The sequence below is a fragment of the Hemiscyllium ocellatum genome, unplaced genomic scaffold (genome assembly GCF_020745735.1).
Source record: "Hemiscyllium ocellatum isolate sHemOce1 unplaced genomic scaffold, sHemOce1.pat.X.cur. scaffold_562_pat_ctg1, whole genome shotgun sequence".
NCBI lineage: Eukaryota > Metazoa > Chordata > Chondrichthyes > Orectolobiformes > Hemiscylliidae > Hemiscyllium > Hemiscyllium ocellatum.
The window spans coordinates 330661-343046 of record NW_026869118.1 but is presented as its reverse complement, the minus strand read 5'-3'; the positions used below and the strand labels follow the sequence as shown (position 1 = coordinate 343046).

Below are 12386 nucleotides of genomic sequence, written 5' to 3'. Positions count from 1 at the left end.
ATGCAGAAGGTAGGGGTTAAGGAGTAAATGATAGGTGGTGATATAGTCCAAAAAGAGATATAGCAGCAATTGGACAAAGGAATGAATAATGATCTGGCTGGGGAGAGTGAATAGATGTTAATGGAGACTGTTAGTGACTAACCATAGGTAATGTGTAATGGCAGGCTATGTAATAACAAGGCCTGGTGTGTGGGGTGGGGCACTAGGGCGCAAGGACGTGGGAGACTTAGGACCTAAAATTAATGAATTCAGTTTTAAGGTCAGAGGCCTGAAGGGTCCCCCAAGTACAAAATGAGGTTTGTTCTTCCAGCTTACGTTAAAGTTTGGCGCAGGAGAAGTACAGCCGGTCAGACAGTATCCAAGGAGCAGGAGAATTGACATATTGGGCCTGAGCCCTTCAGCAGGATTCTGAGTGGGGAAGAGGGTTGACAGATAATAGGATGTGTGTGTGGGGCTGGCGAGAAGGTAGTTGGGAAGCGATAGGAAGATGCTGGTGGAGGGTAATGGTGAGAGGGTGGAGTGGGTAATTAAGAAGGAAGATGGACAGGTGGGACTGTTCAAGAGGGTGGTGCTGAGTTGGAGGGCTGGATCTGGGATATGGTGGGGGGAGGGGAAATGATGAAACATTGATTCTGTACTTAAAGGGTCCCAAGGTAGAAGATGAGGTATTCTTGCTCCAGGAGTCATGTAGCTAGGATTTTGTGGTGGAGGTGGCCCAGGACATGCATGTCCTTGGCAGAGTGAGAGGGTGGGTTGTAGAAATGGTTGACCACAGGACAGTGGGGTTGATTGGTGCACGTCTCCCAGAAAGGTTCCCTGAAACATTCTGCAAGTTGGCGTCCTGTCTCCCCATTGTAGAGAGCAATGAACACAATAGATGAGGTTATTCAATGTACAGGAAAATCTCTGCTGGATGTGGAAGGGACCTCTGGTGTCTTGGATGGAGGTGAGGGGAAGGTGTGGCCACAGGTTTCACACCTCTTGCAATGGCAGGCAAAGGTGTTGGGAGTGGAGGATGGGTTGGTGGGGAGCATGGATCTAATGCGGAAGTCACAGGGAATGGTCTCTGAGGAATGCTGAAAGGGGTGTGGAGGGAAAGATATCTCTGGTGTGGTCGGATTGTCGGTGGTGGAAATGGCAGAGGATGATGTGTTGTATCTGGCTGAAAAGCGAGGACTTGGGGGTTCTATCCTTGCTGCGGTTGGAGGGGTGGGGTTCAAGAGCAGAGGTGCAGGAAGTGGTGGAGATACACTGAAGGGTATTGTTGACCACATGGGAGGGGAAATTGCAGTCCTTGAAATACAGGGCCATTTGGTATGTTCTGGAGTGTTCTGCATCAAGCTTCCCTGGAACACTGCATTAAGAATGAGACAGATGTTGGCCAGGGAACGGGCTCGTGTGTTAAAGTGGCAGGCAACTGGAAGCTCAGGGTCTGTTTTGGTCTGAGGGGGAGCATAGATTTGTCCAGATTGCACTTCGTCTCTTTGTAGGGACTGTCAGATTTAGTCCCAATCACCCACTTCATGATGCTAACCTGTAAACTCCTTATTTTCAATTCCCTGCAGCTCCTTATAAACACAAATTCCAGTACCGTTTTAGGTGGAATGTTCCAGATTCTAACAACTGTCTGTTCATCCAGAAACTGCTGAGGTCCATGTTGACTCTGGGGCTACAAAGGATTGAATTGAAAGATGAGATGCTGTCCTGAGCTCCCATTGAGATGTATTGGAACCGTACAGGAGGCTGAGGGCAGTGTAGGGGTGAGCAGACAATGACAATGACAGGGCTGCACTGTGAGGGCTGCTTGGCTCAATGAGTATTTTGGAGTTGGGTGTAAACAGAGCGAGGTGGGACAGGGAGAATGTGAAGCTGAAACTCCGTTTTGTTTCAGCCCATTCAGAAATTCACTTGGTCCCAAAGGGAACAGCCAGTTTGTAAGCGATACCTGTGGAAATTTTGTAACAGTTTTTAAGGTATAACGTATCAACTTAAGTAAAGAATACGGGATTTTGATTACAATGTTTGAAGGGTAGGAAGATTGCTCGCTCATTTAAATTCTCTAAATGGGAGTAACTAGCTGAATCTAGAGAGCCTGTGTGACAGGAGCCCTCAGACCCATGGTGTGCTCATCTTGTACAATGTGGGAAAATTAGGGATGTTTCCAGTGTCCCTGACGGGCTATGTGTGCAGGAAATGTGCCCATCAGCAGCTACTGGGAAACTGCTTTTCAGACCTGGAGCTGTGAGTGGACTCACTGTGGAGCATCTGCAATACTGAGAATGTTATGGACAGCATGTTCAGTGAGTTAGTCACACTGCAGGTGAGGGTTACACAGGCAGAAAGGGAATGGGGGACCATCAGATCAAGTAAAAGGCTCAGGAAGGAAGTGCAGGAGTTCCCAGTGGTTATTCCCCTTCCCAAACAGATACTGTATACCGCTTGGGATTCGTGTGTGTGTGCGTATGTGTTGGTCTCAGAGGCAATCAGCAACAGCCAATTTCATGACACCGTAGATAGCTCTGCTGCCCAGAACGGGAAGAAAGATAGTGACAGGGGATTCAATAGTCAGTGATACAGACAGGCACTTCTATGGCCACAGCCATGAAACCAGGATGGTATGTTATCTCCCTGGTGATAGGATCCGCGATATCATGGTGCAGCTACAGGACATTCTGGAGCTGGAGGGTAAACAGCCCGTGGTTGGAGAACACATCAATACCAACGACAGCATGAAACAAAGGGATGAGTGTTTGAAAGCTGGATATTGGGAGAGCAGGGACACATTATAATGCAGCTCCTGAAATGAAATGATGTCAGACTTGCTCCCAGTGCCATGTGCTAGTGAGAGCAGGAATAAGAGGGTAGATCAGCCGGATATGTGGCTGGAGAAATGGTGTACCATGGAAGGGTTTAGATTCTTCAGGCATTGGGAGCGTTTCTGGGTTAGGTGGGAACTGTACCAGCCTGACCGGTTACCCCTGGGCAGAGCTGGGTCAAATCTCCTGGGGAGGGGGTGGCGCTATTGCCAGTTCCATTGGTGAGGTATTAACTAGTCTGGCAGGGGGGTGGGAGCTAAAGTGTCAGGTTAGATGGGTCAGATTCAGGACAGAGAGTGGGAGGTAGAATATTAGTGATGTAGTCAGCGGCTCCGAAAACCAAAGGAAAGGAGGATTAAACGAGGATTGAGTCCCTCTTCATCCATCAGTCCTGACATCCCAGGAATCAGAGTCAACAAAATCTGGAGCTGTACAGCTCTCTGTCTCCAGTGCTTCAGCAAAATGGTGGGAATCTGCAACAAACCCAAGAAGTGCTGGAGATCCCCAGCAGGTCGGGCAGCATCTGAAATGGTGACACCTACAGGAAACATTGCAGCCTTGGTCATCTTTTTCACTGTCCACTAAACCTCCAATTTTGGCGTCATCTGCAAAATTACTAATACCTCCTGTGTTTACATTCAAATCATTGATATAAATGACGGAAAATAATAGATACAGCACCAATCCTTGTGACACTCCACAGGCCTCCTGTCTGAAAAGCATCCCTCCGCCACCACTCTCTGTCTTCTACTTTTGAGCCAGTTCTGTACTCAAATAGCTGGTTTCTGCTTTATTCCATGAGATCTAACCTTGCTAACCAGTCTCCATGAGAAAGCTTGCCGAATGCCTTACTAAAGTCCACGTTGATCATGTCGACCAGTCTGCCCTCATCAATCATTTTTGTTACTTCAAAAAACATTCTAACCCCTGGAAAACATAACAGTTACAGCACCAGAGTAATCAGCCCATCGTGTCTGTGCAGATCATAATGCCATCCCAAACTAATTCCATCTGCCTGTAACATGATCCATATCCCTGATAACCTATGCCTGCTTATGTGTCTGTCCGAATGCCTCTTAAACTGTGATTGTTTCTGCTTTTCCCATCTCCCAAGAGAATACATTCTAGTCACTGACCACCTTCTGCACAAGACACTTGTCTGACACAACTCCCTTTAAACTTGCACAGATGTTGTTGGAAATGCTCAGCAGGTCATGCAGCATCTGTGAAAAAAATCAGTTAAAGTTTCAGGTCTGGTCACCCTCAGAAAGGTTATCGCTGATTTCTCTTCACAGATGCTGCTAGACCTGCTGAGCGTTTCCAGAAGCTTCTGTTTCTCTTCCTGGTTTACAACATCTGCAGTTCCGGTTTTCATAGCCTTTAAACTTGCTCCCTCTCTTAAATGTGTGGCTCTAGAATTTGTCATTTCCACCTTGGAAAAAAGATTTACGTTTTCGTTTGGATTCCCCTACCCTGGGAAAAAAGAAACCATGACTAGTCACCCTATCATTGATCCTCATAATTTGATAAAGTTCGATTAAAGCCACCTAACGTGTCCAGTGCTGCAGGGAAATAGCCTCAGCTTATTCACACTCTCCCTATGGTTCAAATGTTCCAATCTGGCAACACCCTTGTAAATCTTTTCTGAACTCTTTCAAGTTTCCCAACATCTTTCCTATAGCAGGGAGACTGGAATTGAAAGCAGCGGGCATTCCAAAAGTGGCCAAGCCAATAAACTGTACAACCGAAACATGATCTCCCAGCTCCTGTACTCAATGCACTGCCCAATAACAGCTAGCATACCGCACACCACCTTCACCGACCTGTCTACCTTCAACTACACTTTCAAGGAACTATTAACCTACACTGCACGGTCTGTTTGTTTGTCAATACTTCCCAAGAACTTGCCATTAAGAGGTTGAGTCATATACTGGTAACATCTTTCTGAAATCAGGGAGACTACAATTGAATGCAGTATTCTAACACTGGCCTGACCAATGCCCTACTCAGCCACAACGTGACCTCCTAACCCCTATACTCAGTGACAGAATCCCTGCAGTGTGGAAGCAGGCCTTTCGCCCCATGAGACCATACCAACCATCGGAACAGCATTCCACCCTAACTCTGTAACCTACCATTACCCAAAGCTAATCCACCTAACCTGCATGGCTTTGGATTTGTGGGAGGAAATTAAGAGCACCCAGAGGAAGCCCACGCAGACACACAGGGAGAATGTGCAAACACCACACAGACAGTGGAGTCGAACCAGAGTCCATTTATTGACCAGCACATTCCATTCAATGTTAGTGTCCCAAATTCCATGTTCAGCACCTGATCTCCCTGAAACTTTCCAGGAACTATGCAGTTGTTCTGAGCCCTTCAGAGGGAATTAAGGTGAGGAGGACAAAACACAAACAGGGTTGAGTTGTAGATCTATAAAATAACTCTCCATCTTCCTCCCCGTCTCCCCCCCCCCGCTCTGTCTGTTCCCCCCCTCTTTGTCGTCGCCCCACCCCCTCATGGGTCGTCCTCCCCTCTGTCGGTCTGATCCCCCATTTGTTGCCCCCTCGGTCTGTCCCTCCTCTCTGTCGTTTGCCCCCTCCAGTGGGTTGCCCCTCTCCTGTCAGTCGCACCCCCCCCCTGTCGGTTGCCCCCTCCTGTCAGTCGCCCACCGCGTCTCTCCCCCCCCAACCATCAGTCGCACCCTCTGTTCCCCTCCCTCTAATCCTACTTTCTGTCCCCACCTGTTTCTGTGCCACCCCTCTCTATCCCCCCTCTCTTTCCCTACCCATTGCTGTCCCACCCCTGCCAATCCACCCACTCCCTGTCTGCCTACCCTCCCTCCCAAACCCCTAGTTCTGTACTCCCCCACTGGAGGGAAAATATCTTGTCTATTTACCCTATCCATGCCCGGCCTGATTTTTAAAATCTCTTTTAGATCACTGTCTAGCCTCTGAAGCTCCAGAGAAAACAGCCTATCCAACCCTGGCAACATGCTATACTTCTTTTCTGACCTCTTTCAGATGGATGTTCTTAAACATGATAGGAAGGAGAACAGAATTTGATGGAATATTGCAAAAGTTGCCGAATCAATGTCCAGTACAGCCGCAATATGACCTCCCAACCCCTATACTCAATGCTCTGACCAATAAAGACAAGCCGGCCAACCGCCGCCTTCACTATTCGATTTACTTGCTACTCTACTGTCAAGGAACTATGAACCTGCACTCCCAAGGGCTCTTTGTTTAGCAGCACTCCCCAGGAACTTACTATTAACTGTAAAGGCCTGCTAAAGTTTGCTTTTCCAAAATGCAGCACCTCACATTTTTCTAAACTGAACTCCTCAGCCCATCACCCATCTGATCTAGATCCCCTTGCACTCTGAGGTAATCTTTTTCCCTGTCTACCACACCTCCCATTTTGGTGTCATCCGCAAACTTACTTACAATACTTATGTTCACATCCAAATCATGGATATAAATGGCGAAAAGTAGTGGATCCAGCACCGATCCTTGTGACACTCCACTGGTCACAGGCCTCCAGCCTGAAAAGCACCCTCTGCGTTCTACTTTTGGGCCAGTTCTGTACTCCATACGATCTAACCTTGCTGACCAGTGAGGAACCGTGTCGAACGCCTTACTGAAGTCCATGTAGATCATGTCCATGTAGATCATGTCCATGCTCTGACCTCAGCAATCCTCTTTGTTACTTCTTCAAAAAAACTGAGTCAGATTCATGAGACATGATTTCCCATGCACAAAGCTGTTATTAATATCCAGGATTTAACTCTGTACATTGGGGTCTGCGTTACCCAGTTATAGGTGTTAATATTCGGGATGAAGTTCAAGTACGGCAGCATTTTGTCAGTGACTGTGTATTGAGTCTTGTTAATGTCACCAACACAATTGAGTTCCTTTTTGAAAGGCGGTCCCCGTATCCCTTGCCCACCAGGAAATGGTGGCAGTGTCCTTACCTCTGGACCAGGAGGATCGGGCTCAGAGTTGAGGAACAGCATGTTTGAAGAGGCTGATTAGAAAACCTGCCCAAGCCACCAGGCCATACTGTCTCCCAGCTGTCCCTGCCTCAGCCTCTAAACAGAACCTTCCTGTAGTTTCTCTCCTGTCAGACTCTCCCATTGCTCAGTTTGTCCAGGATCCCCTCCTGCTGCTGCACTGCTCCTGTCCCTCACTGACCTGTCCATCCCCTAGTGTCCTCCACATTCATTCATTGTTTACAATCCCATTACCCCAGTTCTCCAGCTCCGCCCCTTCCCGTCCATAGAGACGGCTCAGTGATTAGCACTGCTGCCTCACAGCACCAGGTACCCGGTTTTGATTCCAGCCAAACCCGGAGTTTGTGCATTCTCCCTGTGTCTAAGCGGGTTTCCTCTGGGTGCTCCGGTTTCTGCCCACAATCCCAAAGATGTGCAGGACAGGTGAATTGGCCATTTTAAATTGCCCATAATATTAGTTACATTAGTCAGGGGTAAATATAGGGTAGGGGAATGGGCCTGTGCAAGTTACTGTGTGGAGGGTCGGTATGGACTTGTTTGGCCGAAGGGCCAGTTTCCATACTGTAGGGATTCTGATATATTGGGCAGCAGCTGCTGTCAATCACCCGGACTCCTGTATGATCGGGAGCACGTGCTGTAGGAGAGGAGACCAGTGTATGGACGCAGTGCTGGCCTATTGTGGGAATATGCACAGTACGGGTCAGTGCCTGGGATGGAGGCTGTGGGTGTATCGGATTAATCTGTCATTGGCATCTTCCGGAGCAGGACCCAGGAGAATGGCCCCTTTCCTGGCCCCCCTGCCATGTGATCAGACTATCAGTGGTGCAGCATTTTGCAGAAAGTTATCAGAACTCTTTTTTTGTGAAGATTCAGGGTTTTTGTGGAAAGTGACAAGGATGGACCTGCAATTTGAGTTCTAATTTGGTTCATTTTAGTAAGACGGGTTTTGGCCAGAGTGTGCAGGAAGCAGTGTATGCAGGGTGGTTGTCATCAGAGGATTCACCAACAACTCCCCTCACCTCCCCGGCCCCCCCCGCCCCCCGCCCCCCTTCCGCTGGACTCAGAATCAGACTCATTGGTTTGGTTCTTAGTCCGCAGACAAGAGCTAGGAAACTGAATTCAAAGAGAGGACAGAGTGTGTGAGAACCAGGTGTGGAGGAAAGGAGTGAGGAGGTTGGTTTGGTTTCAGTTCACAGAAGAAAGAAATTGTTAGATTGAGAGTTAAAACTTTGGGAAACATGAAACTACAATTTAATACTATAATTGTCTTATAAAGATCCATCCTGTATTAATATGGTGAGTTGTTTTCTCAGTTGTAGGATACTGAAAGGGTGGATTTGTGGATGAGAAATTCAAATTGAACTTCATGTTCAGATCTGATAGTTACTTGATCCGTGCCGATCTGAATATTCATTGGCCTTTTCCTGTGGAAGGAAAGGTGTGTATTCTGTCCGTGGGCGAATATTCCAAATCTCAGTGTGACTGGAAAAACTACTGAGACACAGCCAAGTCCATGTTAGGGTGGTGACTGTGGAGAAAGAGTTCGTTTGTTTTTAGAAGTCTGAAAAATCATGGCATGTTTCCCAGGAAAAATTAAGCCACAGCTTTGCTTTGTAGAAGGACAAGTCTTTAATTAACCATACAACCAGAAAGACACAAGGATACCTGCACCATGGGAAACACTATGAAAACGGGATTGTTGTAAAGGAGTTCATTCTCGATCATGGACTGTAATCCATTGGCGTTGTCACGTCGGTTCCAGCGCCGTGGGGAAACACTGGAAATATGAGGAATGCAGTGTAGGTTTCAGTTATTAAACTGTAAAAAGTGCAGAACAATTTACAAGGATGTTGTCAGGGCTCAGGGGTCTGAGTTATAGGGAGAGGTTGGACAAGCGAGGATTTTTTTTTGTTTAGAGCAGAGGAAACTGAGTGGGTACTGTTCTAGAAGTGTGTAAGACCATGAGAGGCATGGATAAGGTGAATGCATTCAGTCTTTTTCCCAGGGAATCAAGGACTGGAGAGCATCAGTTGAAGGTTAGAGGGGAAAGAATAAAAGAGAAGTTGAGGGGCAACTGTTTTACACAGAGGGTGGTATGTATATGGAATGAGCTGCCAGTGGAAGTGGTTGAGGTGGGTACATTAACAACAGGTAAAAGACATTTGGACAAATACATGGATAGGAAAGGGTCAGAAGCAGGTGGGCCAAGTGCAGGGAAATGGGGTTAGTGTGGATGGACATTCTGGTCAGCATGGGCCAGTTTGGGCCAAAGGGCCTGTCTCTGCTGCAGGACTCTGACTCCAAGTATATTTACTATTTCTCCGGCTATCTCTGGGAGCACCCTGGGATGTATTCCATCAGGGCAAAGAGACTTATCTACCTTTAGCTCCATTAGCTTGCCCAGCTCTAATGCTTTGGTGATAATCGTTGTTTCATGGTCCTCACCTTCCTCAGTCTCCTTATCAATTACTGGCATGTTCTTCGTATCCTCCACTGTGAAGACTGACTGCGGTGTACTCATTCCTAAACCCTGCTGGATAAGAATAACTTGGTACAGAACTCTGAGAGGTCTTCTTTGAGTCTTTATTGATGAGACATGGCAGTTACCTGGATAGTGTACATGCAGAACACCTCCAAGCAGCATCAGGTAACTCCCCACCTGTCCGATGTAAAGCTCCCATTCTTTATACCTTTTGTGGTTTGGGACTTTGAATAGAGAGTCTCTCTCAGTATTATCTCCATGGCAACGGTCAGTTAGAAAGTCTAGTTCAGTTTCGCACTTTGTGGTTAAAACATACACCCCTGCGGCTCCCTCAAGTATCTGACAGGCACTTCAGTTTCAGTGGGGCTGTACATCAGGATTCTGATATTGAGGAGCCGGTGTTGGGGTGGGGTGGACAAACTTCTAAATCACACAAGACTAGGTTATAGTCCAGCAGGTTTATTTGGAAGTACAAGCTTTTGGAGTGTGCTGTGATTTGTAACTTGATCAGGATTATCTCTATGGTGACAGTTAAGTGCTTCAACAATTACAGAGACCATATGTTCCCCACACAATAGGTTCCTCTCTAGCAGTGTAAACTGCTATTCCGGCCCTGGGGACAGTTACTCATCACTTTTCTCCCCCAATCCCATCTAGCTTTCTGTTGATCTTTAAAGTTTCTCTAATCTCCTAGTTTCTCCGTAGTCTTTGCCAATTTGTATGCCTTCTATTACAATTTGATAGACTCCCTTATTTCCTGAGCCACCCATGGCAGATTACTCCTTTTTCCTACAGTCCTTCCTTTTCACTGATATATACTTTCGCTGAGCACTTCGAAAAATTCCCCGTTGTCCATCAACTTTCCCATGGTAAAGTCTTTGCTTCCAGTCTACATTAGCCAACTCCTGCCTCATCCTATTGTAGTCTCCTTTGTTTAAGCATTGGATCTTGGATTGGATCTAATCTTCCAGCTTTCCAGCTGTGTTCTAAGTTCAACCAGATTTATCAGAAGTCTTTTACCAGATTACGAGGTGAGGCGAAGTTTCCTGGGTGTTTTGTGTTACATTGTCGTATTAAAGTATAGGATGGATGTTCACAACAGAGTATTCTGGACGGTGTGAATGTCCTCACAGTCTAAAACCATAAATCACTGTCTCCCCTCAGTTTAAAATTGCAAAATCATTATCTCCCACTTGCTTCCTCACTATCTAAGTTTGGAACGCTAATCCACCTGACTAGCCTGCTTTTTCCAAAATCTCCTTTGGTGAAGGTGGTGAGTTTTGGATGCAGCTTTCCAGTTATTACCGTAAGAAGATGAGCACTGGGCACAGGAGAGGCAATGCAGCCCTTCGAACCAGCCCCACCATTTAATACGGTGATGATTGAGCTCACCTCGGTCTCAGCTGGGTTTTCCCACCTGCTCTCTCTCACCCTTCATCTCATTGCAAATTCAACATCTGTATCTCTTCATTAAATCTGCTCATTGTCCTGGCATCCACCACATTTTGAAGAGGGAATGCCACAGATTTGCAACACATTGAGATAGGTACATTCTTCTTCATGAGAATAGAGTCCCTATTGTGCAGAAACAGGGTATTCATCCATCGAGTCCACACCAGCCTATGATGAGCATCCCATTCAGACCCACCCTGTCCCTGTAACCCTGCATTTCCCTTGGCTAATGGCCTAACCGGCACATACATGGACACTGTGGGAAATTTAGCATGGGCAATTCATATAACCTACACATCTTTGGACTGTGGGAGGAAGCTCGAGCACCCTAGGAAACCCACGCAGATATGGTGAGACCGTGTAAACTCCTCACAGTCGCCTCTGGCTGAAATAAAACCCGGGTTCCTGACGCTGTGAGGCAGTGGTGCTCACCACTCAGCTACATCTGCTTAAAATCTGCTACCCTTTATTAACCTCCCCACCCCGCAATCTATGTTCCTTACGTCAGAAATCAGGTTGTGGAAGCAGATGTCTCAGTAAAATCCCGTGACAGCCCACATGTCCTGTGTGTCTGAATGGGGATCCTATACACAACACCCTCCAGCCCACACCTTTCATTCACTATCCAGAAACATGTCTCCAGTGGCTTCATGGGGGCTACAACTCCCACAATCCCTGAGGCAGGGACCACACATGTGCGGGGAAGCCCAGAACTGCACATGTACAGAATATGGGCGGATTTTGGAGCATGTGCTTTGGGGTAATTAGCGGAAAGCATTTGACACTGTGATTGGCTGGAGGAGGAACCAATCAGCTTGTAGGATTAACGGGTTGGGGGAGTCAAAGGGTCACCACACCCACATGGGCCCAAGTTCCATCCCCAACTTGTCATAATGCTGGGAATCGACCAATGGGAAACAAAGAAGGATCTGACCCATTCTCCCAGACTGAAGGTTCCTCTTCTGTCCAGGATCTGCCACCTCCCTTTCTGTTTCCTTGTGTTTCATTCTGCTGTTACATTATTGACTTGCAGCAACTGAAGGGAAAGGAAGTGAACCCAGAAAGGGTGCAGAGTCTAACCAGGACAGGAAGTGGTGACATGGATCTGTTTATCAGTAACTCCATGAGAATGGGGGCGGGTACATTAGGGACAGCAGAGGCAGAATGGTGGGAGAGAGTAAGTGGGCTGGAGGGTTACAGCTTTTGCAGAAGAAAGGGAAAGAAGATTTCCAGAGAAGCTAGAATTGTCTGCTCTGAATTTCTAACCTGTACATATTTGTTTATTCAGGGTGCTTGATGGTGAAGATTTGCAGACTGAAATCTCAAACTCATGTGCAGATCGTGATTAAGTTAACCAGCATTTGAAGAACCAAAGATGGAGAATAACTTGGCCAAAATCCTGCTACACTCTCCTTCCCAGCATTGTCGGTCTCTCTGCGCCAAATGGACTGTGAATGTTTCAAGACAGCAGCTCACTCCCATCTTCTCAAGGGTAACTAGAGATGGGGAATAAATGCTGGCTGAGCCAGTGATGCCCATATCCTGGAAATGGTTTCTATATCTAGTTGCTGAAACCCCGTTGATGTTACTGCAGGATGGTGAGGGATGCTGAGTGCATCCTCCA

General features: G+C 47.1%; 1 long non-coding RNA gene across 1 annotated transcript in view; it reads left to right on the top strand.

Moving 5' to 3' along the window:
• LOC132813953 (uncharacterized) overlaps nt 1-12118 on the top strand; it is a 29621-nt gene extending 17503 nt beyond the window's left edge. Inside the window, exon 3 of the long non-coding RNA XR_009644234.1 lies at nt 12051-12118. This is a non-coding gene — a long non-coding RNA (uncharacterized LOC132813953). The remainder of the gene's footprint in view (nt 1-12050) is intronic.
• The last annotated feature ends 268 nt before the right edge of the window (nt 12119-12386 follow it).